Source organism: Dermacentor albipictus, chromosome 10 (assembly GCF_038994185.2).
Source record: "Dermacentor albipictus isolate Rhodes 1998 colony chromosome 10, USDA_Dalb.pri_finalv2, whole genome shotgun sequence".
Lineage (NCBI taxonomy): Eukaryota > Metazoa > Arthropoda > Arachnida > Ixodida > Ixodidae > Dermacentor > Dermacentor albipictus.
In genome coordinates, this window is record NC_091830.1 from 37,998,102 (window position 1) to 38,012,029 (window position 13,928).

At 44.9% G+C, this 13,928-nt stretch overlaps 1 long non-coding RNA gene across 1 annotated transcript; it reads left to right on the plus strand.

Annotated features, from left to right (window-relative positions):
* Positions 1–13,716, plus strand: LOC135911888 (uncharacterized). The gene is made up of 3 exons (XR_010567488.2): positions 1–158; positions 11,856–12,118; positions 13,523–13,716. It is a non-coding gene; the product is annotated as an uncharacterized lncRNA (long non-coding RNA).
* Positions 13,717–13,928: the final 212 nt, after the last annotated feature.

A 13,928-nucleotide genomic window follows, 5' to 3' on the forward strand; every position in this document is an offset into this window, starting at 1 on the left:
GGCGTGCGCACGTTCCGCGACACTTTCAACGTCATTTCCGCCTGGAGACGTGGGCGGGACTCCTATAAAAGGCTCTGCTCCAGGCCGCACCCAGTATTTCAATAGCGGCAATCGGGTTGGACTCACCGTTGATACGGGAGCGCATTCGTATTTTGCAGGTTAGTGGCTTTTTTGCATTGACCTTATTTCAGTACAACCACTGCCCTCTGTAGCGTGCACGCTCTGCATTCTTTTTTTTTCTCCAAATCTTGCATTGTTTAATGCCGCTGCTCTGTACTATGATTGCCGATAACGAACACTAATTTTAGTACTTAGAAGAAAGTACCGTTAGCGATCTGATAGAATTTGTTGTGTCCATTGATTAGAAGCTACCAAAGAGAAATAAAGGACTGGCGAAAGTGCTCAATAATCTACATAGCAGTAAAATAAGTTGTAACAATTGTTATGCGAAAAAAAGAGTGGTGAGCGTTGGGGATGTGATCTCGAGCTTACTCGACTTAATTTTTAATGAACGAGTAATTTCATATTATATATATATATATATATATATATATATATATATATATATATATATATATATATATATATATATATATATATAATGCCCAATGCCCCCATGGGGCCTGTAAGGTATTTTAAATAAATAAATAAATAAATATATATATATATATATATAGATGGCCATTTCTGGCCGTTTTCCTGGCTCCTCTGTTTACGAGGTTGTATTTCAATGTTTTTTGTTTTGTCACTCGTCAGTAAAAGTTCAGCTATGAGGCCTCTTTTTGTCGGATAGATGCTCGCCCACAAAATTTAAAGGACATGCGATGGCGTGGCTGCCTACCGCGTGGTGCCAGCGCAGCGATGCAACGAAGCAAACTTGTGCACGCTCAGTGACCGCCAGAGAAGCATGGCCTTGTGTCGGCATATGTGTGCGCGCCAAGCCTTCGTTACGATGAGGTAAACGACATTGTGGTCTGGATGCGAAGGAAGCCAGAGGATAGGAGGGGGGGGGGGGTATTTTTGCAAGGGTTCACCTAGTGGACTGTCCAGTTCGGCCGCTGCTGATTGGATGCAGCTATACGAACGAGGAGGAGCCGAGCGGCCCCGGGCAATTAGCAGCGGCCGAAATGAACAGTCCACTAGGTGGACACCTAGAGAATACATCCCAAGGCCTCCGGGCTTTCCTTGCGGACACTTTGTTTACAAATGTACAGGTTCGTTGTGATGTTTGCGCTTGAGAGCCAGCGGCACCAGTTTGTCGTAGAGGCGCAGGACCAGTTTCTGTGCGTGCAGAGATGCCAGCGTCACGACAAAACGACGAGAATAGTTGAGCAGCTCCACGATGGTGGCCCACATTTCTGCACGACGCTTCTCTTATTCAGCCGAATGTGTCGCGCGCCATACATTCGGAAATCGCGTGTCGACGGTGATTAAATTATGAAGCTGCACAATCTCGAGACACGGCAGTTCGACTGGCCACACTCTGGTATGCACGTACGTACTTTCGAGCAGTGCAAGCACATCGAGTTGTTGAATCTGTAGATGCTACATTGGGCTAGAAACACGCAAATGCATCGCCTTTCGCGTGTACCGGCGAAACCTGGGCTGTTATTTTGTAGCGATGCCTTATGCCTTATTCTATGCTATTCTTATCATCCACCACACACGGCCGCCTGATCCCGTTGATAATGTGGGCAGACGGTCGCTCTGACCACTGGCCAAGCGCGAAAAGTCTCAAAAGGAATAGAATTGCAAAAGGCATCGCTACAAAATACCGGCCCTGGACTTCATCGCAGCGCTTTCACGCCTGGCAAATGTCCTCTGATAGCTAAACCCGGACGCAGGCACAGTACCCGAAGCGGCAAGAGAAATGCGCGCTTACTCTGCCGCAAAAGCATAAAAACAATCTTCTTCTGCCAGTTTCACAACGTTGCGTCAGAGCTCCTAACACGGCACTTGTAGGCACTTGAATGTAGTGAAGTAGGTCGCACGGCGATCTCCCGCTGAGGCGCAGCATGTGGAAAATGTGTGTGAGGGCGCTGCGAGCGACATGGATCCGGGCGGAGGCGCTCTCCACAGCATATTCAGCGCACTTCCGCTGTGGACGCCGAGGCCGATTGCACGCGAATGCTCTTATAATGACGCTCGATTTCAACAGAAAACTTATATTGACACGTTTTGGCTACGTATACAGATATGATGCATGGGTTATACAACATGACGTCTTAAATTTTCGGTCGTTGTCAAGTACGTCGTCTGGAAGCGAGCGCACATTCGTTGCGCGGACGCTGGCGGACAGCCAGTTTTTCTCGCAGAAAGTCTCTGCAGTAAATTTTTTATGGTTTTACTTGGCTTAATGCTCCCGCGACTGTCGTCGGCAAATACAAATTGTAGTTTTAGCCAAGTGAACTGCTATCTTTAACACTGTTTCCTGCAAGTAACACCTAATGTTTTGCCGCAGAAGCTGCCTGTCTGCAACATGGAGCTATGAAAAAAATTTATTGATATCGTGTCATGTTAAGGGCTTTATTTCTTAAGACAATATCGATCGGGGACAGCGATGAAAGAAAACAATAATATAGCGAAATACACCAGGCTTATTGACTGCGTGGGGCGAACAAATGCATCTGACTGATATATATATATATATATATATATATATATATATATATATATATATATATATGTGTGTGTGTGTGTGTGTGTGTGTGTGTGTGTGTGTGTGTGTGTGTGTGTGTGTGTGTGTGTGTGTGTGTGTGTGTGTACACACAAGCTGCACAGCGCCAGGTGACCAATCGACTTTCCGAGAAAAGGACTCAAGGCCATTGTTGGACGTTAACATGAACAACAGTGTTAGGGAAAACATATCGCCTATGTGCTCAGACTGAATCGGGGCAACCGGCAAGTCTCCATGTAATCTCCGTGGCTTGTCTGGCGGTATCGTTCTACGTGCCAGCTAGCGAAATGAAGTAGCAACACAGTTGCATCGAACGGTATTGGCTATTCAGAGCGCATTCGACTTCAGAATTCACTATTAAAATTTACTGACTAGCCCTTTCCGTACGTTTGAAAGTACGGAATTTATGGATCACATAACGTTTCATGTCTCGAAGGTGAGGAGCCGATGCAAGTGCAGGAATCTTATTCCGAATGATCGTGCTCCTCGAGAGTCATGACTGTTAATTGCACTGAGGCGCACCAGTTCCTAAGAGAATCAACGCACGTGTGCTAATCGGTGCTGCGGTACAAGTTCCCAGCGGTCATTCAATATAAACGCCCCGTTTTGGCGCAGCCTGTAAACCTGCTAGCTTTATTGAAGCAAGGAAGAAATTTTTTTTTGACAGTATCACCCTGTCTGCAACCAATTTAATTTGGGTGCCCAATGTTATGCGACTTCTTGAGCGAACACAGCATATTAACACATATCGTACGTGCATGTGGGGCACTCTGTTTCTTTAATTGCTTCATTATTGTGCTTATGACAACGCACCGGGAAACTGAAAGCAGTCGTTTATAATACAGAAGATTCTTAGTTAAGCGGATGTACAGTTGGGAACGGCATTAAATTTAGGTATAAACTATAACGTTTGCGCAACATGTTTTTCTCAGAAATCAGACTCGAAAATAATTACTTTCGTTTACACGCCTGAAAAAAGCCGAATGACACAACCACCTCCTTTTTTTATTCCGCTATTAAAAAAAAATTATGGCGTTTTTTGTCTGGCGATATGACTGAAGCACACTGTTCAGTTCTCATTACCTAGGGTTCTTCAACCTACACCTAAACAAAACTACATCAGTGCTTTTTTTTTCATTTCGTTACTATCGAATTCGGCGACCTTGTTTGAATCCGTGAGCTCGAGTTCAGCAGCAAAATGCCAAATCCACTATGCGGCCATTAACTATGCTACCGTGCTAGCTTTTTTGTTGTTGTTGTTAAGCATGGACTGAAAAAACTTTCACAAGGCTTTCGGGCAAAACATTAGCATATTTATAATGGCTACCTGCAACTGTTTTCAGCGCCCGAGGTGCGACGGCGATAAAATAACCAGTACCAATCAATTACTCCGCATTCTGTTACGCCAGGAATACGGAAACATGAATGTTCCACTGTAAACTTTTGTCACATATTTTTGTCACACCACAATAATATAACCCGAACGAATGAATTACTGCGCACTATGTTGCGCGAGTAAAACGCAGACATGAACGGAATGTTGCACTGAAGTTTTTTTTTTTCTTTTTCGATAATACATTGCGGAAATCTGAGTACAGGGCGCAGGATGGGGCAGATATGTTATATTTGTTTGAAGCGGCAAGCGGGAAGTTTCATATGTTTTCCCCCTGCCTTTCGCAAGACCTTCCATTGGAAAGCTATGTGCGCAAACACACGAGCGATACAGGCTGCCTAAAAATCAAGAAAAGTATTTGTTCTCGAAAATAACCGTAAAGCCTGACCTCGTAAGACTTTACCGCCTTTTGTCGCAGTTCCCTCTTTCATCTTTGAAGGAAAATAATCCTCAACCTCACCCTCAACGCCGTAGAATGAAAGCGAAAACCATTTAGAGATACTGGACCTCTCGAATCGCTTCCGTATAAAAATGGTTAGCAAACGAGAAATACTGCGGCGGTCGGCTTGTGTTCTTCTAGCCTCTTGCGTGAAAGATGGCGTTGAAGAAATGAGCTGGCTGGGTGTTTTTAGGGCAATCAGTCGGGTGGTGGCTTGCACGTACCTTTAACGGAAATAATAACAAATTTAGGAATGCGTTCGAGTGCGGACTAGACGTTGTCTACGGAACATTCAGGAACGCTTCCGAAATTCTTTATTATTTGCGTTACTAAATGTTCATGCAAGCCGCCGCAGGCCCAAGGTTTAAACAATGAAGCCCGTGTGACTGCTGCCATTCCATCTGTCTCTGTCAGCGAATTTTTCAGCACACCGTTTTTGGCGTAATCAGGGGGATGGAGGGGGGGCTGTTTTACAATCAGTAGAGATAACACATGAGAACCCTTCTGCAACTCAACCACATCGGCCGCAAATGATTATCTGTGCCCCATCTAAACAGCAAGCCCCCAAACAAGCTTTTCGCGATAGGCGAAAGCGCTTCTGCCTGCTTCTGCTGCTGTTGTCTGAAGAGTTCTGCGAACGGACGCTGCCTTGGCCGCGAGCATGGGGCGCAATCACAGCCATATTGCTGCAAGGTCTATGTGCGCGCACCCCCACGCGCAGGTCCGCGCTCTCCCACGCGCCCACTCGCAAAGCGCTACTGGCATGGCGCCCCCTCTCCTTGCTCCCCTCGCCGGTGATCATCGCTTCCCTGCGTCTACCACGGACTGCGCCCGGACACTCCATAGCCACTAAACGCTCACGCGTTAATAAAAACTGTTGGTCTCGTATAAGCACCCTTTCAGCGCTCTCTTATCGTGGCAATTATGTGGTCTGTGGTGGTGAAGTGCGTTTTAACGCGACAGCGTTAAGGAGCTCGTGTCGCAGAAAAGCCGGTGTCGTCGGCGTCGGTGTCGGCGTCGTCGGTGTCGGTGTCGGCGATAAATCCCAGCAGGCACTTCATGAATAAAAAACAACTTGCAAGATGGGCTGGGTGGGAATCGAACCAGGGTCTCCGGAGTGTGAGACGGAGGCGTTACCACTCAGCCACGAGTTTTTTTTTTTTTTTTTTTTTTATTACCGGCTTGGCAAGTACATACAAATATTGTCAAATAAATCCGAATGTTAAAAAGTCTAGTCTTTACTAAGACTGACGTGTCATGTTAAAATGGCTTCATCGAAGCCAAACTGTTCAACACTGAAAGCCAATTTGGCGGATCACTTAGCAGTTTCAACACTTCGCTTGTATAATTAACATTCTCGGTAAAATAATACATTGCTGGCCTTGCATCAACATCAGCATTGCGTACAGCCATACGAGTTCGCCACACACTTTGCATACACAATAGCATCAACATGTCCACCGGCACACCGTCAGGTTCAGCACATGGCAAAAACCTTATTCCGAACGCAGTGATAGGAAGCTCCTTTTTTAATGTTCTTTGCAGGATGTCCCAAAGAAAGCGGGCATCGTGGCAGTCAAGAAAAATATGTTCGACAGTTTCTTCCTTGTTACATATAAGACAGTTGTCTGACCATGGGACAAACAAGCCCTTGCTTCTTAGCCATGGCTTAACAGGCAGTGTGCCGGTATGCAGTTTGAAAAAGAATGATTTTGTGTTAGCTCGTACAGGCATATTATTGACTCGCTTGAAAACATCTCGTTCAGGCCCTAAGTAATACATAGAACGATACACTGGTGTAGGTATAAACACTTCAACAAGATCCTTATACAATTGTTTTCGTGACACTGCAAACAAGTAGTCTTTCGAAAAACGAGCGTTTAGAAGACGTATCGCCATGGAAACTTCACGCAGATAGCCCTTTAGTGCCATCGGTTTGATTGCGTGCGACGATACAACAAAATCGGGCAAAGCGTCGCGCAATCTCACTTGGATTACCGTCCGCAGAAACCCATCGCTTTGGTCGCGGAAGAAAACAAATCTCGATACAAGTTGCTTGAAAAACAAATGCGTTAAACCAAGTCCCCCACTGCGCAATGTGTGAAACAAATTACTTCTGCTCGTGCGTTCCCACACCGAACCCCAAATAAACTCTGCAAACACTCTGTGTATTTTTTGAATTGAAGATCGGCTCATGCATAGCACCTGCAGGACGTAGAACACTTTAGCTACTAAAAAGATATTACATACTTTGGCCCTAGCAAACATCGAAAAGTTGTGGCCTCCCCATTTGTTAGTTTGCTCTTTCATTCCGTCTCTCTCGCTCGTCCAGTATTCGATTGGCTCACGGTAGGCACTGAGTGGAACCCCAAGATAAGTGCCGGGTAATACACTCCATTGCATTTTGCAAAAGACCTCTGGTGCGTCTGGCCAATTCCCGTGCCAAAGCCCTAAACATTTTGACCAACTTATGGCACTACCGGAAGCCTTGCAAAAAGCTTGGGCTTCCCTCACAGCTTCTGCAATGCTCTGTTTATCACGACAGAACACTGCTATGTCGTCGGCATAAGCTAAAACTTTTATTTCTCTACCAAAAAATGTGTACCCGCGAATATTATGCACTTTATTTAGAACCTTTCTGTTTAAAGTTACTACACTCAGCCACGAGTTCGATGCTTCAAAGCGGTACAAAAGCGTCTCTAGTGAATGCGGTGTTGCCTTAGAAACGAGCTGTTTCTAAGGCTCAGGCGTGCGTCGCTTGCTCAGGCGCGCATTTCGTTGCCGCGCCGAACGCAGCGCTGCACGACGCTCAGCGCGTCCGATGCGGTGCGCGCAGTCGCTGCGCCATAGCGTTCCCGTCGACCCCTTGGCGGGTCGACGGGAACGCTGTCGCGTTCCACTCTTGAAGGCGAAGCTTAAGGGAACAGGGCAGGCAAAGTTTCCGAAAAAAATCGATTTTTTGTTTTTGTGTAATTTAAAATCTCTATTCTTTCCTTAACATGGCCCAGTGTTTCATTTGCGCGCACGCGAAATATTTACCTCAAAATCAACATTTTTCGAAACCTAAGCAGCATCCAGCCACGCCCCCTTTGACACATGCTCGAGATCTGTGCCTCTCCTAAACTGAAAAAAAAATTTTTTTCCAACGCCTATTTTTGTCATGTTTAGTGGAATGGCTGTCACTCATCTGGCAACAGTGAAAACCTAGCTAGCATATTTCACTTAGCCAAACTACAGCCACTGTAGCCAAAGGAATCCTAAGACGCAGCTGGATTACTCGCAACGCGCGGCATTTTGCTCGTGCTTCGGCGTGTTTTCGCGGACAATCGAATTTGTTTATACTTTGATGCTGGGTTATTTAGCGGTAATGCAATGACGAAGCCAAAGAAATTCTTTAAACAACGCCTCTTCCAAGGAAAATGGCATAAGTCGATCTTCAATGACGCCAATTCTCCGCAACACAATCCAGGAGTGGGCGCCGTGGCCACCCCGTGCGCGTCTGCATCGAAGCTTTCATGCTCGGCGGAACGCTTGAAGCGGAACGCCGGTGTTTCAGCTGCTCTCAAAGCCTGAGCTTCTCCAGAAATGTCTCCATGGAAAAACTCAGAACGCGAATGAGGAGTTCAACAACGTTGTACGGGAGCGCGCTCCGAAGAATGTCTTTCTTGGCCTCAAAACGCTTAAAATAGCGACAATAGATGCTGTGCTAGCTTTTAATGACCGCAGCATTGCTCGAGCCAACATTTTGAGGTCATTCGGAGTTTCTCCAGGACGGTTCACAGTCGAGTGGTTGCGCGAAGCTGACTGGCGGCGACTGTACTTTGCAGAGAGGGCTACAAGACTGGTCACTACGGAGGCCCGGAAAACAAGGCAGCTAGCACAGAAAAGAAGTGTTGATGATGGAGGGGACTACCAGGCTGGTGGCTATTGAAAGAATGCGCCAGAATTCGTTTCTATAGTCCTATATTGCAATATAGCTCTTTCTTCCACTTCAAAGGCAATTATCTCAAAACACCAATTTTTGCTGCATTTGACCCCTTTTTTCAGAAACTACAAGCGCTATGGAGATAATATTTTCCAGATATTGAGAAAACATTACAGACAGTCTACTGAACTGGCATTTAAAATATTATTGCAGGGGATTTTTATTTACAGGCTATTTACTGCAGATTTTGGCTCTAAAATTGGGTGGGTCCAGTAAAAAAAAGAAAGCAAAAAACCTAATTTTTCAAAAACAATAATCCTAGTTCAGTAACACTACCTACCATTGCTGATTACAATGACACCAAAGTTAATGTTCCAACCCCAGCAGATCATGAGAAAAAGGGTCACGAACATAGCTTAAAATGCATGGCAAGAATAGGACCTACCCTGTCCCCTTAAGCGTCCTCCAATTTTTTCTGTCTTGTGGCAATTTCTGTTGATTTATAGTTAATTTACCTTTTCGTAAAACGTCTTACGGGAACACACAAGTCATTCTCGCTAGATACGCAAGGGCTCACGTACAACGAACAGCGCGCGTTACACTTGAAAACCTCGGAGAGCAAGACACAGGTTTCGAAAGCCACTATAACTTTATGAGAGCGTATAAAAAAGTATAAAAAAGTATAAAACCATCATCAGGATAATGGGGGCGCCGATAAATGCATTTCGGTCATTCTGCGCGAACTGCACACAACAAGCGTAGAACATCTGTTTCTAAAGAAAGCACTTGTTTTACGGATCAGGCATAAACTACGCAAAGCAGAGACCGGGAATGTTATCTCCGAGCTAGAGATAATAAAGAGTGATGAATTGGAGTGGGACGGATGAAGAATAGGGTCATTGTCTGCATAAACGCAACTCGCCAAAGAAAGAAAAATCTTTACTGAAATGCGGAACTCACGTAAAAAGCGGACGAAAACACTGTTGAGGCAGAAAGAAATGTGCACAGAAGAGTGTTTTCAGAACGTCTGATAAGCCAAGTGATTAATGCAAAAAGCTTCATCTGGAGAATAACAAACAACTAGATAAGGCATCGAAAGCTTCACAAATCTATTCAGAGAGATAGAGAGAGAAAGAAAGACATCGTTTTTATCGAATAAAGGTGGTGACGCCGGAAACACAGTTACACGCGCCCCAATATAAAGAACGAAAGAGCTCAGTTGTGTCACCAGACAGAGACAGTCCGCATCGGAGGCCGGCAAGCCACTAGCACGACTGGTAAGATTTCCTCCGTAATGGCACGATTGGGTATGTTGTCAAAAATCCATCATTGCTCGCCTGTAGTACAACAGTAATGCTGCTGAAGAGCTACGCGAACATGCGAAAGTAGCCGTTATTATAATTCCTTCAGCTACGGTCATGAAAGGGTAAAATTATTGAGCGAAAAAGAAGGAATGTTTAGGAGACAGCATTCGCTAAAAGCAAACTTCAACATAACTATTCAAATACATCTAAAACTCATAATTTTTTTGATGAGACACTCGTTGGAGCAGTTTAAGTTCAATTTGTTGCTCTTGAGGAAAAAAATGTTAACTGTAAAAAGCGGAATATTTATTCAGGACGGCTTCTCTTTCAGAAGAAGAGCCTAATATCGGCAAGTGTGAAAAAAAAAAAGTTCGAGGATGCTTAAGCTTAGCCTTTAAGAGTGGAATTTTAAAGCGCTCAAAGATCCTCGACTGCTTTTCACTCTTCCCGTCAACTGTAGCTTATGTAACCGTAAAGTTTATGGGGAAACGCTGGCAGCGAACGCCATGCACGCAGGCGAGCTTTTCGGTAGAAACGCGGCCTTTAACGTGGGCTCGTGTTAGTGCAAAGAAGCGAGCTCTGCCCACCCTTGAATGAAAGGTAGACACGCTGGGAAAGGCGTATATTTTTGAGTTTACGCCTAACAAAATTATGTTTTCTCTGATTTTCAAATTACAATCCGACGCTGTCAGGCCTGTAGGTTGTGTGTGAGTCATTTTTGACGCATTTTATTTAAAAAAAGTCAATAACTTCAGTAAACTCTCTGCGCTACAAGGAGGGTCTGTGTAGTTGGGTTTGCGCGGTTCGGAATCATTTTGTCGCTCAACGATGGTAGACGCTGCACGCGGGACGTCGACGCCGTATTTTCTGCGACACTGAGAACTTAAACCTTTGGCATTAAAAAGTTGGAGGACGCTTATGCTTCACCTTTAAGAGTGCAACGCCGATAGCATTAAAACATTCCTGAGTTCTCCTCACTCTTCCAGGCAACTACAGCTTATTTAACCGTAATATTTACCGTAAAACGCTGGCGGCAAACGCTATGTACGAAGCCGAGCTTTCTAGAAGAAACGCAGCCTTTTGCGCGGTCTAATCGCGGAGGTAATGGACGGCCGCGCCCCAAAAGATGCAATATTGTCAGATTTCTGCTGTTCTTTCGCACTTTTAGCTTTTGTGTCTGAGAAGATTTACCACGAAGGCACGCGCGGTCAGCGTACTGTTTCATGACATTTGTTTTTGGGCTGTCATTTTCACAATTCCGAGGAATAACTTGTCAAGAACGTGAGACAAGGTATGAGCAACTTCAGGGGTAGAATGGCGTGACAATATAACCCGCTTATACCGCGTGTCATATAGTAAGCCGTGGCCTATACATATACCTAAATGTGTACGGGAATTCTTGCTTACTGGGAGCCGGCTTCGTAGCCAAAGTGCCGGCTGCGGCGCTACACTCAGCACCAGGCGCTGTCTTCTCGCGGTACTTGCGGGGTCTGTTGGCCTGTACGGGTGTTTCAAAGATCTGTCGCTACCGCAGCTGCTGCGCTGTTCACTTATCGATTTAGTTGGGAAGCGCGATATACCGCTCATACTCATCTGTTGCTCGTTACTAGTACATGTCTGTCGATGGCTGCTCGAAAAACCAGAAAAAGAGGACGCTTTGCCTAATTTAGCGCTGCAACATACACGGACACACGAGAAGCTGGAGTTTGTGTGGCGTGTATTTGCTTGGCGGATTTCCCGCGGCGCCTGATAACCACCATTGTATAGCTACTTTCATTCAGCATAAAAGACTTCGGGTCCCGAAAGTTTGTTCGGTGGGCATTATCCTTTCCAATGTACACATGGCGATAGTGTAAGCCTTGCCTTAGTGTACGACCTCAAACCGCGGTAGCGCAGGATCGCTGACCATTAGCCAGCAATATTGACTGACAATATTGTCTCGGTGAAAGTATCCACGTCAAAAGAACAAGCGCCATTGTGCACCTGCCTTTGCACAAATATTTTAGATAAGCAACAATTTTTCTTTAAACTATGCGCTGGCTTGTAGTGCGCAAAGGCCAAGTAAGTGCCTTCCGACACTTGCATGGCGTAACAGTCTATTTTGAATTCTTTTGTAGGGTTCGAAAGAGAGGTTACCTGAAAGAGGAGCGACACAGAGCGAGTCGGCGGCAGCAAGATGCCAACCATCAGTGACGAGGACAGAAAGGCTGCCACGTTCGGGACGGCCATATCGGCCGGAGTATTGCTCCCAGCAGCTGCGGCTGCTGGTCCCTTTGCACCGCTGGTGGCAACAATTGGACTAGCAATGGCTGGTATCGGATGCCTTGCAGGATTCATTACTGTTCAGGCCCTACCAAGCGATGAAAAAAAAAAGTAACAGGTTCGTGTCTGCACTTGTCTCTATTGCGGTGGATTCTGTGATAAAATATTCTATGTGTTCGTCACCAAACACGACAACCAATTTCATTTATATAATAAATAGGGTAATATTTAATCATTTACTATATTATGGGGTTTTACCTGCCAAGTGCAGTTGAGTTCACATATAAAAAATAAGGAGAGTTTACGTTAGAACACATAGCAGTCACGCAATTTTCAAATCTAATGCAGCTTCTCAGTTTCTGCAAGCAAGCTGATAATGCCGTAGGCTTGTTGATTCGAAATAAAAGTTTGCGCTTTAAACTCATACATTCTCAAACAATCTGAAAAGAAACTTTAGCTTCCTTTACGGCATTCTACAATTTCATACTTGTATTTCCGTGTTTGTCATGTTTGAATGCCCATTAGCTTAAACCCTGGTTCCTGTTTAACTCATTTCATTTCTACATTTTCGCAAATTACAATTACACACTGGTAGTAGCAAAAAGCCGCAGCTTCGCCCAAAACGCCAAGCATCCGTTGCGATTGCAAATTAGTGGACAGCTATACAAAGTAAGCATAGTAGTTTCATCGGCCGTACAAACCTGTAAACATTGCCACACTAACTAAATTAAACAGTATGGTGTCCCCCGTACACAAACAAACCTGAACATATCGCATTTGATGACCGCGGCGACTCGGTGTAAAAATGCCAGAGTGAGGAAGCGCGGCAGCAGCATCGAGGGAATTGACATTCGTGCTTGAGCAGCACGCAGCAAACTTTGTGCAGGACGGCATGGGAGGGGAGGCGAAGGCCCAATATTGTCGGAGGCCGAAAACTTATGAAAAGAGCATTTCAAGATCAACATATACGTTGCAGGTGAATAAACGAGCATATCCGCTTATTGAAGAGTTGTGCCGAAGAGGTGGTAGATGTTCGTAACACCCTTAAACTTTTAAACTTAAAGCTACTGCGGTTCTGGCGCAGGACTCGAGAAGAGACAAAAATAAATTTGCGCTCTTAGCAAATGCACCATGTAATCTGTTTTTTTTTTATTGCAAAAACATGACGACTGTGTTTTTTCTTAGCTAGTATTGCCCTAACTTATGTAGTCAATCAAACACGCGTGATGTCTTTGAGTAAAACAAAAAATGCCCTCATTAAAAGATGCACAATATTAGGCGTGTGCTCACGCACGCAAGCGCAACTAACAGGCGGGCTAATTCCATACCACAACAGCTCGCTTTATGACGTCACTTTGTCGGTAAAAAAAAAACGAGTATTGCATTTGGGATCCCTTTTGCTTGAAGATTTGAAGTATGCATTTGTCTGGCTGAGCTTCAAAAAAACATTTTACTGTGTTCTCCGTTGCACTACTCTGTCGGGTCAGAGAGCTACTTACGAAGGATCTTTCTGTATTTGCAGGCACATCAAAGAATTGAAACCGTAAGGCGCCTGAAGGCAAATGACCGATGTCTCGCTTCTAAGGGGCCACCTGCATAAGAAATGGAAGAGCAAGCCAACGTAGTGTAGAAAGGCCTATTTGTGATTTCTGGAATTATCTAAACGCTTTGATGACATTTTTTGTTAATAATAAAAATGAGGCGTGTCGTACCACATTTATGCTACACTGGCCGTTTTTTTTTTCTTTACTTTAGCTGGAGAATAGCATGTGCAAAATCAGAGAAAAATGCAAAGGACTTCTGCGCATTTCCCAGTCCTGGACTTATTGACTGCGTCTTCAGCATCATCTCACAGTTAAGAGAATCATCACGTATTCCCTTTCCGTATTTCTTCCTCAAATAAGTGCGCATATCAACTGTGGGGTAGG